General features: G+C 36.9%; 4 long non-coding RNA genes across 4 annotated transcripts; all 4 read right to left on the bottom strand.

Annotated features, from left to right (window-relative positions):
* Positions 1–1,509: 1,509 nt before the first annotated feature.
* LOC148969421 (uncharacterized) lies at positions 1,510–21,048 on the bottom strand. The gene is made up of 4 exons (XR_016149465.1): positions 20,908–21,048; positions 15,781–15,817; positions 5,144–5,205; positions 1,510–4,193 (listed from the first exon to the last, which is right to left on the bottom strand). It is a non-coding gene; the product is annotated as an uncharacterized LOC148969421 (long non-coding RNA).
* LOC120481734 (uncharacterized) lies at positions 6,321–8,470 on the bottom strand. The gene is made up of 2 exons (XR_005623359.2): positions 8,277–8,470; positions 6,321–8,160 (listed from the first exon to the last, which is right to left on the bottom strand). It is a non-coding gene; the product is annotated as an uncharacterized LOC120481734 (long non-coding RNA).
* On the bottom strand, positions 10,489–12,680 carry LOC120495362 (uncharacterized). Its single transcript, XR_016149547.1, has 3 exons — positions 12,576–12,680; positions 11,720–11,769; positions 10,489–10,641 (listed from the first exon to the last, which is right to left on the bottom strand). It is a non-coding gene; the product is annotated as an uncharacterized LOC120495362 (long non-coding RNA).
* Positions 18,060–19,327, bottom strand: LOC148969422 (uncharacterized). Its single transcript, XR_016149464.1, has 3 exons — positions 19,179–19,327; positions 18,552–18,644; positions 18,060–18,199 (listed from the first exon to the last, which is right to left on the bottom strand). It is a non-coding gene; the product is annotated as an uncharacterized LOC148969422 (long non-coding RNA).
* Positions 21,049–22,010: the final 962 nt, after the last annotated feature.

The raw sequence follows: 22,010 nt of genomic DNA on the forward strand, positions 1-22,010 counted from the left end.
GCCCTCGTGCATGTCTCTGAGCAACTTCGCTTGGAAGACCTGCAAAGTGGTCATAGCATGCAGAGCGGAGGCCGCCTGTCCCGCCGCTCTGTAGGATCGCGCCGCCATAGCAGACGAGAACCCACAGGCTTTGGATGGGTGCTTAGGAGGACCACGGGTGGAGGCGCTCTGTGGACACAGCTGCATCGCAACAGAGCGCTCCACCGGGGGCATCCCAGTGTACCCACGGGCGGCCCCGCCGTCGAGGGGGGGAAAGGCGGGGGAGAGATCGCGCTCTCGAGTGGACAAAGGAGCCCCCCAAGAGCGCGATAACTCCGCATGCAGCTCGGGGAAAAAAGGTATTGGAGTCGGCCGTGGCTTTGCAGCGGCAGCCTTGTCCAAAAACCAATTATCCATCCGTGAGAGGTCGGGGCAGGATGGAGGTTTCCATTCTAGCCCGATACTCCCAGCGGCTCGAGACAGCATGGCCGTCATCTCGGGATCTGACGCGGACAACGCTGGGACTCCCGAAGGAGGCAACGCAGCCGGATCTTCCTCTCCCGAGGAATCAAGCCCGCCTAGTGATGCTGTGATAGACATCGCATCATCATCTGGGGCGCTGCTCGAAGCAGCCGGTGCCGCCGAAGAGACAACCGACCGAGTCGAACTAGCGCCCGCTGGCTCACGCACTGAGGCGGGAGGTGTGGCCCGAGGAATCGTCGGGGCTTTATCCCACACCGTCACCGTTAGATCGCCCGGTCCCCGGGTCGACGGGCCCCCTCTCGTGAAGGAAGCCGATCGAGTAGGGGGGACCGGGGCTCTCACTCTAGTGAGATCATTGAGCCGCGACCTCAGTGTGGAGATGGTCATGGTCCCACAGAAGGAACATGAGTCATCCACGAACGCTGCTGCTGCATGCTGAATGCCCAAGCAAACAAAGCAGCGTTCGTGACCATCAGATGACGACAGAAATCCACCACATCCAGAAGGGCACGGGCGAGCCATCTTTAAAAAGACGTGCCGCGTGCAGCTCTTTTACAGAGAGGAGAGAAATTCACTCTTTCAGCGCTGAGGCTACCAGGGAGAAGCGCAAAGTCTGGCAAACCACTGCACAGATCGCAGGCAATGCAGAATCTCGCTGGGTACCGCCGTCACACCAACACTGAAGAGGACGCTCGTCTCGAAGAGTCTTGAATCAGCTTTGAGGAGTGAAGAGGTTCTCTTGGCTCCGAAGCGAAAACATACTGCGGTTGCGTTCACTTCCTCCTTTTATACTCACGGAGTAGGGCGGAGTACGCTATGCAAATTTCCGCAGCCCCAAGGCATTGCATGCCATTGGCTCGTGTTTTAATACTCGAAGAGGATTGGCTTTCTATGCGAAACCCCCAATCTCCGTCACTTCTGACGTAACTCGAAGTGACTACGATAGGGAACTCACAATACGATATTATTGCAAATTGCGATACTCCAAGACATTTGGTAACAGGTTAACAAAAAATTTACTGTTTGATATTTACATTGTGGGTGGAAATGAATAGGCTTGGATGGTGCTGAAAACCCAATACACAGGACAATGGTGACACCAGAATTAAAAATATTCATGATTCTGAAGTTGAAAATACAGAATAAGCATATACAGAGTGTGTATAGACCATTTTGCAAGATGTAAACAACACTGGTCCAGAAACACTTCCTGTTGAAGTTTGTAACTGTTTTCTTTATTTCACATGCAAAGAAAACATATAAAGATGTTTATTTAACTTTTTGATTCAGTTTTATATGTTCTGTTGGTTGTATTTTATCCCAGCTTTTATGTAGTGTTAAAAAAACTGAAACAGGAAGTGTTTCTGGACCAGCGTTGTTTACGTCGTGCAAAATGGTCTATAAAGTCATTTACGCCGGGTGCAAGATAGGGCCGTATGTCTTGGCAAAGTCACGTTGACGGTAAAAGACAGTAACCCAGACAGCAAACTGACATTGAATCAACGTGGAAACGACGTCTCTCATGACATTGAAACAACGTTGATTTTGCTCATCGAATTAACGTTGAACCAACGTCAGAGGCGGCATTCTTCAAAGCTAAATGAAAATCGAAAATTGGTTTCCTTTCATAACGTTGAAACAACGCGTTGATTACAAGTTGATTTTCCGTTAGTTTTGAAAGATTGACGCATCTGACGTTGGTTCAACGTTAATTCGATGAGCAAAACAATGTCAGATCAACGTTGTTTCGATGTCATATTTCCACATTGATTCAATGTCAGTCTGCTATCTGGGAAGACATTAGGCATTATCAGAACCCACAAATACTCCCCCAATTGCATTTGTATTCAGTAGTTCAATGTAGTGCTGACACTAGTGCAGTTTGTTCCTTACACAGCTATTTTACATTTTATATTGGGTGAACTGTCACTATCCACGATACATAAACAATAAATTGTTACACCCCTAACTCGGAACGCTTTGATACTGATAGTTTTATCCAATTTCCTGATCATCCACTGTTAGCATCACTAGCGTGGTCACTTCTACTGCTTGTCTTGTTTACACTTTTCTCACTCAGGAAATTACTGTTTATCTGTTAAAATGCTGAATGAATCGAATATGTGTTTACCTTGGAGGCTGTGGAGAAGCAGCTATAGAAACCAATTGGCTTTATGGAGAGCTACACTACTTCCTGAACTTCAGCCAGCCCCTTGTTTCCTGTCTGCCATTATTGGCCAAATTGATTAATTCAGGTGTGTCTGATTATTGTTCCCCTGACTACTGAGGTCAGGCACACCTGAACACCTGAACACCTGAACACCTGAACACCTGAATCTGGCCCCTCACCAGAACTGCTTTCCCAGACAAACATACATTCCTTTATAATGAAAGGGTCAACCATTTTACAGTAGTAGGGAATTTAAATAATGTTCACATACATAATAGATAACTATACTCAAAATGAAAATAATATTCAAAATACATCAACCTAAAATGACAAGGAAAATAATACAAATACTAAACAAATACATTTCTACATACAATGAACATAAACACAATAAAACCTGAAACAATAACCCCCTGCTCCCATTGAGAAATGGACTATGCCTACACTACCCAGAATTCTTTGGGATGGTCCTCTTAAACACCCACCCCCGGAAACCATGCTGCAGACATGAACCCAGAAGGTAAGTTTTGCAAATGAGGATAAAATTAATGACTTCTGTAAATCCCAAATAAAGAAAATAAAGAAATAAATCTCTTGATGTCTTTTTTATCAGTCTAATGTGCACCTAAGACTAGAAAAAAAGTTACCAAATAATGAGAAACAAACATTTATAGAAATAATATAAACCAAACAAACACAGGGGCCTACACTGCCATCAGGGGTAAATTAGGTCTTTGTCACAGCAACTAATCTGAGGGGAGAGTGACACGACGGACTAAAAAACATTTTTCACAATCACATGTAAACACACAGAGAGAGAGAGAGGTGGGGTAAACCATGGATATCCACAATAAAGGCTAGATGTCTTACGGCGGAGTTTCTATCGTCATCACTGGCGGCCATCTTGTCACAGGCAAGCTGATGTAAGATGAGTGATCAGCACGAACACAAATACTCTTATCTCGTTGAAATCTTGACAGATTTACAAAAGGTTTGGTTTCTTACAAACATTAACGTGGCTATAATTCTAGATGATTATTTATTTATACTCGTATTATTCATACTGTAAGTATGCAGTGTCATAACTACATCTCTGAAGTTTATAAAAAGCTAAACTGTTGAAAATCTGTAGAAAATTGAGCAAGTTATTTACACCATTAAAACACAATGTTACGAGTGAGTGAGGTGCCTGTGACAAGATGGCCGCCAGGTGCAAACGTCAATTTCCATTGGCCAGCAGTGTGGATGCTTGACTGACATTTTGTCCTTCTCAATAAGATATTTCTGACAGAAACGTCAAAAACCTTAACTTATCAGATATAACAGACAATGAAATGAAAGTGATAGTTAACATATTCAGTATGGCTTTTGTCATGGAGGGATAAGACTGATTGCAAGTGTCCTTGACTGAGTCAAAAAAGCAATATGTGTTTGGAGAGTCCTGAGCTGAGCCTCGGGTAGCAGATGTTTCTTCAAATCCCTTTATCAGAGAGTGAGCAATTATACAAATTAGATTCTTCATATTTGTTTTCCTTCCTTGTTTTCAGAGCATCTGTTTTATCTGTTGATCAGAACAGCGAAAGGAACAGTTAGATATATACAAACGGCCTATGGAGAAAGAGCAAGGTAAATATAGTGCTGACTAGAAGTTAGTGAGCTTCAGATTAAGAAGCATTAGCATGTTTTAGCATGATAACTTCACATTCATAAAAAATGGCAAATTACGGTCACAATTTTCTTTTTAAGTTCCACAAAATATTTTTTATACCCTATTCTCAAGATCACAAGATCTAGCAGGGTTGCGACTCAAAGACAGATATGTGCCAAAAACCCAGGAATCAGGGAATATTTTCTGAACTTTGGCTAACATTCTGGCAAGGTTCTCTCAAAGTTATGAACAAAAGTTCTTCCAGTAACATAAATAGAAGATTCATTCAACTTGATCGATTCTTTAATAATGTTTCCCAAATGTTAGCACAAAAAAAGTAATTTATTACACCACACTTGTTTGCAGGTCAATATGTAAATACATTTTTTTTCTTTTTTCTTTTTTTGTGCATACAAAGCAACTGCGTGGCTTCATAAAATTCACATGGACTACTTTAATACTTTACAACTTTAATTTGGTAGTTCGTCAATGGAGGGATAGAACGCTCTCGCATTTCATCAAAAATTTCACTCGAGGATTTCATTTGTGTTCCGAAGATGAGTCTATGGGTTTGTAACACAAGGGTAGGCTGTAGTCTAAGTGTATTTTGGTTATTAAATATTGATAAGTTTAACTTTGTTTGCTTTTACAGTGATTTTAACCACAGTTGAGAATATTAATCTGGGGTCTGATATGTTTTATTAGCGCTATAACCTCTGATACCCTGAACATTTCCAGTCCACTCTGGATAAAATCCATTTTAAGATTGAACAACCTTGTGGTAACGACACTTTAGTGAAACCTAAAAAATATTTTAACTCTCACAATCAAACTGACAAGTGTGTGTGTGTTGGTGTACGTACATGTAGCTTTAGCCATGTGCACCATCACCATTGAAGTACTTTCCATTATATTGTGACGTCACCTGTGAATCAGAAGTGCACATTTAACACAAAAATGATGCCAGGTTATGTCAAAGCTATATGGTGTAGTAACAGCACTCTACGTGTCGCTCTAGCCCTTAATCTAGATAAGTTTAGACATCTAGACATCAAGTTTGTTTAAAGTCTCCATTAAACGGAAGTTGCGGTAGTCTTTTCTTCCCTGTTGTGATGAGTGAAACGGATTCTAGAACAAGAAAAAACGTGGGCAGACTTGATTTTTTTTTTCATAGGGAATTGATTGGATGGTTCGATGATTGTGGTTTGCTATTAGTGGATCTCATGCGAGTGACAGGTTGTCCCTTATAAACTCGAGGAGCAGTTTATGAAATCTTGTGGCTATAATGAAATTGTCCACCAGACTGCTTAAAACTATGACAGATCATATATATATCTGTCTCTGCAACATTAGCAGTGTCCCATTTGACAAACTGTCATTTATTTTGTGAAAGCCAGTCATTAGTTATTAACAGGCTTGTCGCATACAAGATGTAGCCTACAGTAGCATGACTTACAGCTGATTGTTTTTGTGTGTGTGTGTGTGTGTGTGCCTAATTTTGCTCATAATTTGGTGCACATTGAACCAACTCGTGTCTAATAGGCTGCTAATAGCCTATGGCAACCTGATACTTAACTTAGATACTTAAATATCAAAAAATCGGCTGAATACATTCTAAAACGGTAAAACCGAACTGTTTATCTCTGGGGGAGTGGTAAAATGAGCCTATTTCCAAAAAAAGTGGAGTATCCCTTTAAGCAGTACACTGTAAAAAGTGAACAGTTGGATCAACTTAAAAAAATTACTTCAATTGGTAACACCTAAAAAAATTAAGTTCTCTCAACTTAAATTATCACATTTTCTCAACTTAATTTTACTAGGTCAATCACACTTAAATTATTTGAGTTCACTCAATCCTATTATTTACATTAGTCTGACTTAATTTCACTGCATTCCAACTTAAATTTATTAATTTTTCCTACAGTTGGATCAACTTAAAAAAATTACTTCAATTGGTAACACCTAAAAAAAATAAGTTCTCTCAACTTAAATTATTTTATTTTCTCAACTTAATTTCAGGTCAATCACAGAAGACTCAAATTGCTGGAGAAATATTTATTAACATTAATTCATTTTATACACCATCGGTATTTTTCATATTACAAACTTTGAGAATTTTTTTTACAAACATTTGTTGTGCCAATGAAATTCCATTTACTGACACACTTGTTCCATTAACAGTTTTTTTGCAAAGTTGCCTTTGCACTGAATTATGCTCAAAACTGCATAAGCCAACATATGTATAAAAATAAATATAAAAACATAGTGGTTATGCCCTTAAAGGGTTAGTTCACCCAAAAATGAAGTCATTAATTACTCACCCCCATGCTGTACCAACCCCGTAAGACCTTTGTTCATCTTCGGAGCACAAATGAAGATATTTTTGATTAAATTTGAGAGCTGTATCACTACCACATAGACTGCCGGGACTGGCTCTTGACGGCCCAGAAAGTCAATGAAGAAAATGTTTAAATATTCCATGTGACTACAGTGGCTCAACTATAAGTTTATCAAGCGACGAGAATACTTTTTGTGTGAAAAAACAAACAAAAATAACGACTTTATTCTACTATTCCTTTTCTTCCTTGTTGGCCTGAAATGACACTTCAATGCGATTTCCACGACGCATGCGCGTGAACTGAACTGAAGTAGTTGAAGGAGATCGCAATTCTCGCGCATGCGTCGTGGAAATCGTATTGATTGGTAGTTATACAGCTCTCAAATTTAATCAAAAATATCTTCATTTGTGTTCCGAAGACGAACGAAGGTCTTACAGGGTTGGTACAGCATGGGGGTGAGTAATTAATTTCATTTCATTTCATTTCATTTATTTATTTATTTCAACAGGGACAATGTGCAAAAAAACATTAATTAAAGATGCTTTGCACCAGATTTAGCTTAAGCTAGTTTCCATCTGTAGTCCCCGAGCAGGTGAATTACAATACAAAATATACAATATAAAATGTTATAATTAGTCACTCAAATACAACTATCTATCAATTCATGATGACTTAATTTTCATTTTTGGGTGAACTAACCCTTTAAATGAGCTACCTAAAAACAATTAAATGGATAGTTCACCCAAAAATGGTTCAAGTTGCTCCAAACCTGCATGAGTTAGTTTCTTCTGCTGGACACAAAAGAAGATGTTTTGAAGAATGTTGGTAACCAGACAGTTGACTTCTGAATTGTTTGACTGTTGACTTCCAAAGATACAGGAAGTCAATGGGTGCCTTCAATTGCCAGGTCACCAACATTCTTCAACAAATCTTCTTTTGTGTCCAGCAGAAGAAACTAACTCATGCAGGTTTGGAACAACTTGAACCATTTTTGGGTGAACTTTCCCTTTAATCTTTCAAATAGAACCATACTGTATGAGAAGAGCTTTACAGGTAATGCCCTAAATTTAAAGTGAATCAATCAGATTCAAACAAACAACTACACATTCATACTAGACGTATGAATGAACAAATGGATAGTCTACAAACATAAGAAAACAAATTAAACATCCAACATTCTTTCAAACACAGACTAGACATATGCACATTCAAACATTACTGCAAGTTCACTGTTGTCTACTGAAAAGACTTTGAACTTTTAGTGACATCTTTTGCTGTTCAAGCTGCAAGAGAACTTTCTGGAATACCTCGAAAGTAAAACGAAGCGGTTTTGGGTAAGCCAGATTGATGATGTATATCATCCCGAGAAGCAAGGCACAAGCTGATGTGAACGAAGGCAGTTCATTCAAAACTTTAACACCCTCGATGACGACACCTATGTCAGCCGGTGGTTCGTGATGTTCTCCCCCCTCCTTCCGAATAACATACACCGCCATGGTGAACTGCTCCAGCTCACCCTCCCAATCATCTCGCTGCTTATCCTAAAGAAATGTACATAAAAAAAAATAAATAAATAAACATTTTGCAGTCATAACTACAAAACACAAATTTAAACTTTCTGAAAAATCTAAATAGAACATGCAGAATTTCAACTCACAAGGTACTCCTTGATAAGGTCTTGAGGATTTTCGTTAACACTTTAAAATAATGGTCCGTAGTTAACAAGTAGCTATGCAGGAAGTAATAAGTAGTACTGCATTAAAGGGTTAGTTCACCCAAAAATGAAAATTCTGTCAGTATTTACTCAACCTCATGTTGTTCCAACCCCGCAAGACCTTCGTTCATCTTCGGAACACAAATTAAGATATTTAAGATATTAAAATCGCTCCTGCATACAGTCCATAGGCTTCTTGAGGGACTGGCTCTTGCTGTCCTCGAAAAGTCATTAAAGACATCGTAAAAATAGTCCAAGTGACTACAGGGGCTCAATCTTAAGTTTATCAAACGACGAGAACACTTTTGTGCGCAAAAAAACAACAAAAATAACGACTTTATTTCAACTATTCACTTCCTTCTCCATGAGCCTGTAAGTCAGTTAGCGTAGTGTGATTGCGTAGAGCTACGTCACACGTAGGCTCACTATTGGCCGACGCTGGTCATGTGTGTGTGATGCGTGTGACGTACAATGACAGAAACTTACGCTATTAAACTAGTAACCTGACTCGCGCAGAGGGAGAAATAAACGAATAGTTGAAATAAAGTCGTTATTTTTGTTGTTTTTTTGCGCACAAAAGTGTTCTCGTCGTTTGATAAACTTAAGATTGAGCCCCTGTAGTCACTTGGACTATTTTAACGATGTCTTTAATGACTTCGAGGACAGCAAGAGCCAGTCCCTCAAGAAGCCTACGGACTGTATGCAGGAGCGATCTTAATATCTTAAATATCTTAATTTGTGTTCCGATGATGAACGAAGGTCTTACGGGGTTGGAACAACATAAGGGAGAGTAAATACTGACAGAATTTTCATTTTTGGGTGAACTAACCCTTTAACACCGAAGTTAATACTATTAACTAATATGGAAGCAATATTAACTAAGCAGTAAGTAATAGGTAATTTAGTACAAAGGTAGTTCCTTGGTAGGTATTTGATCGTTACTAAAGAAATATATCCTCATTGAGAACTACTTGCGAACTAAGAATTAATAATCAATTAATTACTAAATCACAAAAGTAACATATCTAAAAAGTGAACAATTGTGGGGGTTTTATACTCTTAACATGATCATAACATTTCAGAAGCATGTGCCTCAAATGGGTTCTTTGTGGAAACCAGTTTATGAAGTTTATATATCCCCCCAAATACATTAGCTAGGTTGAGATTGTGACTACTACTCTTGCCAGGATGGACGCATGTTCTCTGTTTATTTAAAACTTAAACATAAAATAATACTAATAAAGACAGTTTTAAAAAAAATAAACCTTAAATAACTAGGAAGTGATGCTGACACTCTCATGATTGGATCAGTCCACTATTATAACTATGTTACAGTAGCTGCCTAAGGAGGACTTCTTTTTAGGACATGAATATAAACATTGATGTTCACTTGTCAAAAACAATTTGTATCTTTAATGAAGAAATTGGCTGCATTTATGTTACAATAAGCGCAAAACCACATCTTCCAGATTACAGTGTTTGTTTGATTATTAGTGCCTCACAGAACCTGTACAGTATGTGTCAAATATAAAATTAAATAACTTGTGTAAACATTGTGGGATGACAAGGTAACGCTTGTAGTTAGTTAGGAGTTAACATGTTTTTCACAAATGATACAAGTTATTTAATTTTATATTTGACACATACTGTACAGGTTCTGTGAGGCACTAATATTCTAACAAACACTGTAATCTGGAAGATGTGGTTTCGCGCTTATCGTAACATAAATGCAGCCAATTTCTTCATTAAAGATGCAAATTGTTTTTGACAAGTGAACATCATGTTTATATTCATGTCCTAAAGAGAAGTCCTCCTCAGGCAGCTACTGTAACATAAAGTTATAGGTCTTTGGAGTCTGAGATATATGTGACTGACATTCAATAGAGCTCATAATAGTGAACTAATCCAATCATGAGAGTGTCAGCATCACTTCCTAATTATTTAAGGTTTATTTTTAAAAACTGTCTTTATTAGTATTATTTTATGTTTAAGTTTTAAATAAACAGAGAACATGCGTCCATCCTGGCAAGAGTAGTAGTTCTCAATGAGGATATATTTCTTTAGTAATAATCAAATACCTACCAAGGAACTACCTTTGTACTAAATTACCTATTACTTAATGCTTAGTTAATATTGCTTCCAAATTAGTTAATAGTATTAAGTTCGGTGTTAATGCAGTGCTACCTATTACTTCCTGCATAGCTACTTGTTAACTACGGACCATTATTTTAAAGTGTTACCGGATTTTCCCCCAGGAAAACGATGAGGGCCTTCAGGACACTCTTCTTTCCGTGTGAATGTTTTCAGTCTGTGAAAAAGCATTTGTGATTATTTTTCTTATTTTTAAAATTCGGAGTAATCTGTAATGGAGAATCAGATTTCCCCAAGGATAGCAAAGGACAAGAAAATATAAACAAAACTTAATTTACAAAACTATAAAAGGTTGTATTAATGACTGGACAAAGTATATACATCACAGAAGTATAAAAAAAAATCATTATTCAGATATAAACACTGATGTCTACGTTACCGTTCAAAACAGAATTTTTTTTTAGGTTCACCTCAAAGAACATACACAGAGAAGTCAAAAATTAAAGATGATTGAATGACTCATAAATGTAAGTACACATTGATGGCCTAAGAAACGAAACAAGCGGTTTGTGTGAGAAAACGAACAGTATTTATATCGTTTTTACCTCGTGTAACACAGCCATGACAAAATGAACTGACGGCATGGGCGCTTCGGTCTGCGCACGCGCCGGAAGTGATCGCTTGCAAGTCAACGTCACTCATTGTTTACACAGAGATTTCAGAAGTTTTACCTTTCACTAAACATATTTAGATATATCGAAATAATCTTCCATTGCATTGCATGCTCTTTGAGGTGGTGACCATAGACCTGCATTATATGACTGATAGACAACGGTTTGACCGAAAAATATCAAAATTGAAAATACTGTGGAAACAAAGACATCTTGGATGCCCTGCCTTGAGGTAAGCTAAAACACACCAAAAATTAATTTCAAAGTGAACTATTCCCTTTAAATCAGCCAGTACTTGTGCACCTTTTACATGCACAATACATGTCACATCATAATCATTTTGAGCTTCAAAATTGGTTTACACTGTATAAACTAAAAAAAGATATTTCTGAGAATCAAAAAAGGGACATGCATTCGGGATGTCATAAGGGTGAGTTGATGCCGATTTTAGTTCTTAATTCTTTTAGTTTTAGTTCAAAATTCTTATTTAGGATAAATTGCAAGTCAATAGCATTAGACAACATTAGATGGAATTTACTCAAACATGTCCAACATTAGTAATTCATATTATCTATTATCAATAGAAGAAATTAGAAATTACTTAAATTAATAGAAAATACTTACCATGTAATGTTATAGCAAAGTGTCGTCCTCAATCGTCAAACTTGAAAAAGCTTTCGGTCATAAGGAGAGAAAAATGTTGTATCATTAGTATTTAACTTAAGTGGTAAAAAATAGTTTGCTACAGGTCAAGTAATTAATTAGTTGTGAAATACTACTATTTTCTACAAAAAAAATCATAATTTTAAAGAAAACCCCGATTTGTTTTCCTGCATGAAACACCTCGAGCTAGGCAAATTAAGCTAGCGTTAAGCAAAGGCCACAGATCAGGGAATCAGGTAACGTTAACGTTAATAATGGGCTGACTCCCTGATCAGTGCCCTGGTTAACTTAATGAACTGATTGAGATGCACCCAATGGCGTTTATCACAGACTTTCAGCATCATTTTGGGCGAAAAAAGTCGATGAATAAGTCAGAGCTAACGTTTCAAAGACAAATAAAAGAACAGACAAAAAATAAAACTCAAATATTGTACTGCAGGAATTCAAATTCGAGCATTTTGTCCCGCTCCCCGACCACTTCCCGCCCAAAGCATTTCCAATTTCTCACGCGGCACAGACGGTTATCCTTTTTTAAACTATTTAATAACTGTTACACAAGTCCCAAGATCCAAACTGAACACATTTTTATAAAACAAACGAGTTAAGTTAAAGATAACATCATGTTTAACGTTAACTTGCATAGAACTATAATTCAGTAATGCTAGTTTGCAAACGTACGTTTAAAAATGTGGTTAATTGCGATTTTGTTAGTATTCATGTTCACAAACAACATTCATTAACTCATAAACAACTAAAACAAACGTCCAAAAGTTGCATATTTGAGTATATTAATTAAAAAACAAAACTTCCAACCTACCTTATTCATCCGAGTGCGAAAAAGAAAATGGCGGTCGAGCAGAAAGTTCCAGACAGGCTCGTGCGTCATGACGTCAGCAAAAAAACGTCTGACGCGAGGGTCCTTAACCTCCTGAGACCCGAGAGTTTGCCTGGTGTGCATTTTATAATTTTTCTTGCTATTTGGGACAAGTAGGACCTAATAAGTATAATAACTAAAATTTGTTTTTGTACAGGAAGTAGTTTTTGCATAAAATGATGTCCTCATGCAAGGACAGTGGGTCTATCTTAACTACTTGAGACCTGAGTTTTGGTTTGGTGTGCTTTTAGATTTCTTAGCTTTTTGGGGTTAGGAGGGAGCAAGACATATAACCAGATATTATATTTGAACATGAAGCACTTTTTGAAAAAACAAAAAACAAAAAATTGTCTGTATGCACAGAAAACAATCAATACACCATTGTGTAAAAAAGTGCAAATCTATTTTTTTTTACTGCATGAGCATTGTGCCTGAACATTTTTCATTGTTACTCTTGCATGCATAACTTCTGAAAATTGATATGGAAAACCAAAATAAATATAATAATGAAATATAATATCCATAATAATATATAATATCCACATAAAAAAAACATATCCAAAACAAATTGAAAATTTGATTTCTTTTTTGCAATGCTCCAAAATTTCTGCTTCTCCAAACTAGAAATGTTCTTTTTATCTGTGGGAACAGTGGATCACACTTAACCGGTGTGAAAGACTGTGTAACTGTTGCCCCTGAACCCTCCATGGGCTTTATTCGTGCCCAGGAGAGGTGCACCATTGGATGCGCAATTCTAAAAATCAGCCCATCTTTTTCAGGGTATTTTTTGATTTTCAGAGCTCCACCACGGTGGATATCGAGCAAGAGAGAGCGTATGTGTGTGTGTGTGTGCGCGCGATCGCGAGTGTGTGATGTGTGTGTAAGCGATAGCGAGTGAGTGAGCGAGCGAGAGAGAGAGAGAGAGAGAGTGCGCGCGTGTGTGTGTGTGTGCGAGTGAGCAAGTGTGTGTATGTGTGCATGCGCGATCGTGAGTGAAGCCCCGCCCCGTTGAGTGTGTGTGTGTGTGCGCGCGCTCGAGTGTGTGAGCCTGCCACGAAGCTCAATGCAACTACAAATTTTCATTTTTTTTGCAAGTTTCAACGAAGCTTAGTCCCAATGTCCACATATGGGGACATCAACTTTAGCAGCTTGGTAAATCTTTATTTTTACAAAATTTTGTCAAATGTGCATGCCGTTTCAAACATACAACACTATTATGCATAACTTAACAAGAATCAACAATGAAATGTTATTAGATTGTTTACCTTGTGGAAGTTTTGGTCTGGAGTGGCTGCGTGACATGTGACCTGTTTTCTCTGCCATCTTTAAATTATTTATGTTAATTTTTTTTCTCTTCTGACGCCACCAGATGGCAGTGTAAGTGTCCTCGTTTGTGAAAAACATGTTCCAGTCACACAGAATTAAGTATTATGCTGCACAGAACCAAAAATGTGATGTCCCCGTATGTGCACGCAGGGTCTCAGGAGGTTAAAGGGAAATTACACTTTGGGTGAAAGCGAGATATCTGAGTGTCTGTGAATTTCTATGCGTTCAAGTTGAATGAGTGTACAATAATCAATTACGATTAGGAAAGCAGAAATACGAAGTAAATAGACTCAAATAGTTCTAGTAATCCAACTTACACCCATATTCACTTTTTACAGTGTACAGGATGAGCGTGGTAAGTCAATGATATTAGACCGCTGCTGTCCTCTAGTGGTCAGATATAGGTCATCGTTTTATTGTAGAGTGTCAGTCATATAGTTACAGTTTGCATTCTTGGCACTAAAATGATAAACTATGCTAAAAATGGGGAAAGTGCTTTTGAGTATGTAGTAAAAGTAGGCTATGGCACTATTAGGATGCCATTCATGCACCTTGGGATATTCCCATCATTGACGCACACTACAGTATTTACTTGTAATAGCATGTAGCAAAATTATATTTCATTCATTTGAAAATTGCTGTTGCAGGTCAAACTGTTTCTGTTCTTCTGTTTCGCAAGTCAAACAAGCTTGTACAAAGGCATACATCAAACATCAAACCGAAACAGAATATAACAGCATCCAGCAGTTATTTTATTATCATTAATAAACTATTTTTTACTAATATTTTGAATGAGCTTTTCCTTTCATTTGTAATGTTTAGTGATGTTATGGGATTTTGTCATTTTAGTTTTTGATTTTTAAATTAAATTATTTCTAAATAGGTTTAATTTATTTTTATTTGCATTTCGTTTTTGTACACTTGGTCATTTAAGTATTAATAAGTTATGAAGTAAAAACCTATTTCAATTAGATGACCAGGCATCATTTCAAATTTCTTTTCATTGTAATGTTTGTATTTATTTTTATTTCAGCTTCATATCAATTAACAAAAGTCTTTTTGATAGTTTTAGTTAATGATAACTGATATTCAGACACTTTTGGTATACTGTTTTCAACAAACTATGATTTGGGACACTAATTATAATCTTGATGTGGTAGTATGCAAATTGGACGGAAAAACTGCATAGTGTTATGATGACTCATAACAGATGCAACATGCAGCATATTATGCTATATATATAGTTGGTTTAAACAAAATCCAGGACACTTGTGCATGTAAAAATATATGATTAGGAATATAATCTGTAAGAATGTAATTTGTGTGTCGGTCTTTAAAGCCTTAAATTCTGACATTGCAGTATAAATTACAGACTAAACAAAAACTAGCAACTCCCTTTGAAACTTCTCACATTCTCTCTCAGTTTCTCAAACATACGCCCTCATGGTCATACAGGAAGTAGGCTCAAGGCAGGTTACAAGAAAGGAAGTGAGATGTAACACATTTATAAACAACACTGTAGCAGCTTCTGCAAATGTATCTATATGTGTGAAATTTTAAGATGAAGAGAAGTCCTCCAAAAACAACAGGTTCATAATAATTAAAAGACTTTAATGTGGCCACAGGTTTCTCCACAGAGGAATGTAATAAAAAAAAACATGGGATTTGATTAAATACAATGTAACAGTGTAGAATATGGTTCCATTTGTTAATTAGTTAAATTTACTTACATATTTAAGTACATCCAACTTCGATATTTAAGTCATATCAACTTAAAGGGTTAGTTCACCCAAAAATGAAAATTAAGTCATTAATTACTCACCCCCATGCTGTTCCAACCCCGTAAGACCTTCGTTCATCTTCGGAACACAAATAAAGATATTTTTGATTAAATCTGAGAGCTGGATCAGTCCTAGATAGACTGCCTACACTGTAAATGATTTCTGTTGTTTTCACAGGATTATACTGTTTTTCTCAACAGTTTCTTACTGTATAATCTATGTACAGTAAGTTACAGTAGATTTAGTTGTTTTCACAGTATTAAATTGTTTTTTCAACAGTTATGTACTGTGCACACAGTTGACAGTATGTTACTGTAGAATTTCAATGCATTCTGGGAAATTATCAGTTACTGTTAATCTAAATACAGCAGTGCAAATTGACCGCAAAAAACACCACACACAGTTCCAGGGGTAAAATTGATAGCCTACTAATGTTATTCTTACATTTAAAATAAAAATGTAGCACTGGTTGACCAATAACAGTCATAATTTATGACATAATTTATGTCAGTGGGGTGTGCATGAGAGCATATTTGACTTTGGAAGAGTTTCTCTGTCGCGTCAGTGGTGCTGCTGTCTTTTCTGCCGACCTGCAACTTCTTCATCTGGTAAGTAATAATTCTTATAATGTGTATACGGATTCTAGCTAATAACTTTAAAGTTTTTAGAATAGCTGACCACGATTTCTACATTCAATTAAATCTATTCTAGACATTTTAATATAACATGTATATGATAGGCTACTCTTCAGCCCCGTTCACACCGCCAGCGACACGCAGCGACAAAGCGACAAGATCCCATTCATTTCAATGGAGCGCTGGCGACATCCGGCGACACGAGCGACAGTGACCAACTACAGCTCGCTGCATCCTGCGGTGGATATCCAACCCGGCCCACATCCAAGTGTGACGTCAGAGGCCCCGCCCATCCATGTGTGACGTCGGAAGCCACGCCCATCCATGTGTGACGTCGGAAGCCTCGCCCATGTCCAAAGACGGCACGTGACTCAATTTGATGCGATTCGTGTACACATGCGCAAAATGCCGCTGCTTCCTGTCGGAATATGTTTATGGTTGTTATCATAGTAGTTATTGATTTATAATAAAGATGAGGTTATTTGTGTAGAGATGTGGCACTACAGATTATTGGTGCAGTTAAATTGTGACGCTTTGGCAGGCTTGGAATCGTCTAAATCACAAGCACTCCCTTAACAGCTGTATTAGACAATACGTTTGCATTGCTCACTGGTTTTGTAAGTTAATGACAAGTAAACAATGTACCTTAAAACGATATTTTTGTATTTCTCTTGTATTTCTGTTACAAATGGTAATCAATAATCATGGTTTTGCTATAATAAACATATAAGGGAGCATCTATATTTAAACTAAAATGAGTTTTTATCTCTTTCTTAATTATATGGGATCCAAACTGCACTTAGGCCTATAGTTATCCCTTCTAAAAAATAATTTAAAAAAAACATTTTTAAACATTTCTTTCTATGTGGTTATAGAAATATTGCATTTTTACAAATTAAAAATTCACCTGTTAATGCCTGTTATAGCAAATTACTTTGAAATGGCAGAATGGAATTTATGTAAACCTTAAATCATATACTAATATATACTCATTAGTCATTATAAGCAAAGTGAGATATTTCATGCCTTTATGTGTTATAAATTTGATGATTACGGCATATAGCTATGTTGAATTACCGAAATAAATTAACTTTTGCACAATATTCTAATACATAAAAAAAAACAGTTAATCTCTCGCTTCCTCTTCTGTACAGGTTTTATGAGTTTAACATATCCAAATATCATCATAGTTCAAAATATCTTGGTCACAAATTATTTTTTTAATGTAATATTTTGTGTTAATACATCAAGTTTACGCATGACCCATTTATGCAAGTGTGATAACTTTTTGTTAAAATAACCAATGTCAGTTGTTCAGAGCAAATCCCTACACAATCGAAGGCTGTAGCTTTAGGACCCCGGTTACAGGACCCTTGTTTTAGTTTGTATGTACATAGTTCGAAAGACATTTAATCTCAGGAGTATTTTTATACAATGTGTTTTTTTTATTCAAAATGCATCAGAGACATTTACAAAAATGTAAATTCATACAAAACAAATTAAAAATGTATATCAATCTTATTCAACTGAAAAGTGGTGTGAGCCCTAGTTTCTTGAATTATGCTGTATATTGATTAACCTACTTAAGTTTAACTAATTTGCTCATTATCAGATAAAATAACGATGGAATCAGCACATGCAGTCACTAAATGATATGGCCAGAATATCAGAAGGCAAAACTTGAGAATGATTCAAGCATGAATTTATTTATATATACATATGTATTTATTTATATTATACAAAAGAACAAAATTATTTATGCTAGAACAAAAGCACCAAAAAGATCCCCCGTTTTCCACCAGTTGCTGCAGGAATGGCTTCAACTCTGAGAGAGAGATAAATACAAATGAGTTTAACATGTTCAAATAAAATATATATTTCTGATTTAACACTAAACAGTTATGAAATGTTGGAGTTGTAGAGAGAGAAAGTCAAATTGAATATTCATGTTACTGACGTAATTCCAAACTCCAAATGTGTAAATGTAAAAGTAACAGCCAACAATTGAATGGTCTCCTTTCTTTCCTCAATTATTTGTCAATTTGGCAGTTAAAATCTTCCACTTCACTGAAATAGTTATGAGAGAACAGTCACAGTTGTGTTACTGTAACAGAATTATCAGTAACAAAAGGGTGCACTGGGCATTGTGCAAAAATAAAGATATAATCTACTCTGACCTGCAATGATAATCCAGACCAGAAAGGAAGACCTGCTCAGCCTCCTGTGAGGAGATATCCCAGCCAGGAGACAGCCAGGGCATTTATGATTGCCTATGGAAAAAGTAGATTTAAATGTACAATAATATATCTCATATTCTTTTTCAAGCAGAATAAGATTTACAGGATGTAACGTCACACATAAACACTAAAATAATATATTTTTATATTTACCCTTAATCCAAATAACAACATGAAATTGGTGAAATAATAATAATAGTATAGTAGACATAACAAAAGTTTCAGTTGAGAGTATACTGATACTAAATACACCAAGAGACATCACAGGGGAGTTAAATGACCAATATGAAAGTTGAAGATAATTCATAGCTCTAAAACAACATCAAACCTTATTGATTCGAATTACGTCGATATTTTGACAATTTATTACATATCGCGGGCTTTCGCGCTAATTGCGGAGCAGGCATGCTAGTCAAGTGATCAGCCCCACACATTACAAACTAATAAAGTGATAAGAGCAGCTTACAACATGCAACATCTCATTCTCATACAGCTCATTCGTATTATGTTAAACAGTGTTTATACTAAAACCGCAAGTGTGTTTTGTGCATTTTGTTTCGCAGTTACCTTCGTCTTCTAGTCTTCTCTTCTCGATAGTTCTTCCTGTTTTTAAATGTTAACGAGAATGTGTCCAATTTGGGCATGGGCGTGGTAGCTTCTGACGTCACACTTGGATGGGGCCGGGTTGGATGTCCACCGCAGGATGCAGCGAGAGGCTTCTCACAGTGACCGTTGGCGACAGAATGTGGGCGTGTCAAGCGACAAGAGACAAGCGACAAAAGTTGAGAATTTTCAACTTTATGCAAATGAGAAGCGATTTTCGCGAGCGACAACCAATAGGAAAGAAGACTTTCAGTGGAGCTCAGCTCACGTCACCGTCTCGAATGCAGTGCAGGCAAGACAGAAAGAAAGAGTTTGAGGACGATTTCACTGTTTTATATGATTTGACTGTAACCACATACATGGATAATAAAATGATGCATGGAAAAGAAACTGTCGACAGTGAGTTTAATTCATACATTTAACGTTATAGTTCGAGTGTTGTAATTATATGATGCACGTTAGCACTGCTGCAGTTCATTTTACAATTTCCCCTGCATTACATTGACTATTAGGGACAAGAAAATTGATTATTTGTCAAATTCGAATGACGTTTTTATAATTTGTGACAGTATGAGTGAGTTTAATTTGTTCATTGATCGATCGTTGATCTAGTAAATGATTTAATCCACTGAACACAGCTGTGGAGATATAAAAACACTCTCCCAACAGCACATGGTTTCTTTTTAGCCTTAAAAGTCATTTATTCCCAGTCAAATTAAAATTATATATCACTTGTGATGGTCTTTTGTATAGATATGGCCAGACGTGCAGTCTACCAATAACACAAGAGCGACAGCACTACGAACGCCCACAAGCGACATCACAGTACAGAGCCTAGCGACACAGAGCGACAAAATCGCTGGCGGTGTGAACGGGGCTTTCAATACCATTTCGGGGCATGTTACTGTAAATTCAAATACATTAGTACGAAATGACCGCGAAAAATAACCACAACCAGCTGCCATTTTATGAAGAACTCTTCAGTTCCCTTCTCTCTGTAAGAACGCGCAGGCCGTGCATCGCGTCGCTGTCGGCAACGTTTTCGCCATATCTGGTTAGTAATTCATATTTTTATAAAAACCATACGTACGTTAACAGAACGTTAAAAAGAAGTGGCCGCGGAATGTTCTATAAGCCAGTCAGACGCGGATTTCTTTCATCTTGATAGCCTAACTTACTTGATTAAATATGTGATTTTATTAACATATATTTCATATGTAACCTCTTATAAGGTCAAAATGGTCTAATCATTTTGTTATTTACCACGTTAAATCGGTGAAAGCGCCTGCACGTTCATTATTTTATAACTTATAGGGGTTAGGAATTGAAAATCGATAAATGTATCCTGAAATCGGATATCCAAGGTTAGGATTCGGATTTATTGTTATAAAATTAAAGTGTCAATTCCTCTTATTGATTTTTTCACGCTTTTTTTCCGTGTAAATCCTGACCTGGCGTTCTGCCATTTAACGTTAACGTTAACTTACCTCAGTGATAACTGGACCACGGAAAGCGCCCAGGTGTATTTTTGTCCAAAATACAAAGCTATGTGTGACATTTACTGTATTGGCTATAATATCATTGTTTTTTTGTTTTTTTTAAACTATGTGTAAACTGACATGTCATTTGAAGGGAACGATGCCTTGTCAAGCGTTTTTTAAGTCATGCATCACACAAGCAAGATTTAACCTACGTTTTCTCGTGATCGTAAATGAATTGATGTTGAGTTATGTTTCAGCTTGCGTTGCATTCAAAAGAAAAGAGTGGACGATAAAGATGAGTTATCTTTAGCCGTTCTTGGCATAATTATTTCAGCTGTTGACACATCAGTCTCACGGTCGCAGCACAGAGAGTAATGAAGATTCTCTCAGTAATATGATCCTCTTAACTACGGTAAATCAACTTGGACAAACATAATAATAATACAAACGCATCCTCCATAGCCTATACTTTAGTGCCCTCTTGTGGCATAAACATATGCACAACACTGAACAGTATAGCATTGCATTATATTACACAGCATACAACTGAGGACATAATGAACATACTTTAACAATTGATTTTAAACAACAGTCCAACAAACAAGATTCTAGTATTAAGTGTTACACTTTAGACATTATTTTGTCTGTTTTTGCTGTTTAGCCAAAACAACAACAACAAAAACGTACTGTATTTTAACTGTCTTGTCTGTTCTCCTTTTCCACAGGTGTGAGCTGTGCATGTTAAGAAGACCCCTATCCATCTTGATGACCGATGAATTGTAAATCTAATCTAATTTAATTATTCTATTTATCTAACTATTACTACTATACCATGGTCCAGTACTGACCCACTGAGAACATTTTAAACAGATTATTATCCATCTGTGAATTTTGTCTATCTGCAAGTTGTTAAGAATTGTTGTGTGAAAATAAACGTTGTTGTACAGTTTAAGGTTTAATTGCATAAAAGCTTGGATAGAAAACTTCCTATTGCAAAAGTTAGAACATAAGTCTGCATATAAATGATTATTAATACCGTAATGCAAGTTTTTCATGGCACATGTGCATGATGAGGTTGTTTTGTGTTTAGTTTTTTTTTTTAAAGGACACTGGATAACTTGTCATTTTGTAATACTCATCTGGATTGGTGGTTTACTTGTCAAAGCTAGTTTATATGTGTCTCCCAGCCCTGCAAATCTGGTCCCTTAGATAGAAAGCAGCCAAAACCCCTTTAAAATCAGCAACTGACCAGTTAGACAGTCTATCTCAAACCAATAGACAATCTTAGACTAGTTTAAGCTGTTTTACCCCAGCA

Source organism: Pimephales promelas, chromosome 23 (assembly GCF_988280905.1).
Source record: "Pimephales promelas chromosome 23, fPimPro1.hap1.1, whole genome shotgun sequence".
In the NCBI taxonomy this organism is placed as follows: Eukaryota; Metazoa; Chordata; class Actinopteri; order Cypriniformes; family Leuciscidae; genus Pimephales; species Pimephales promelas.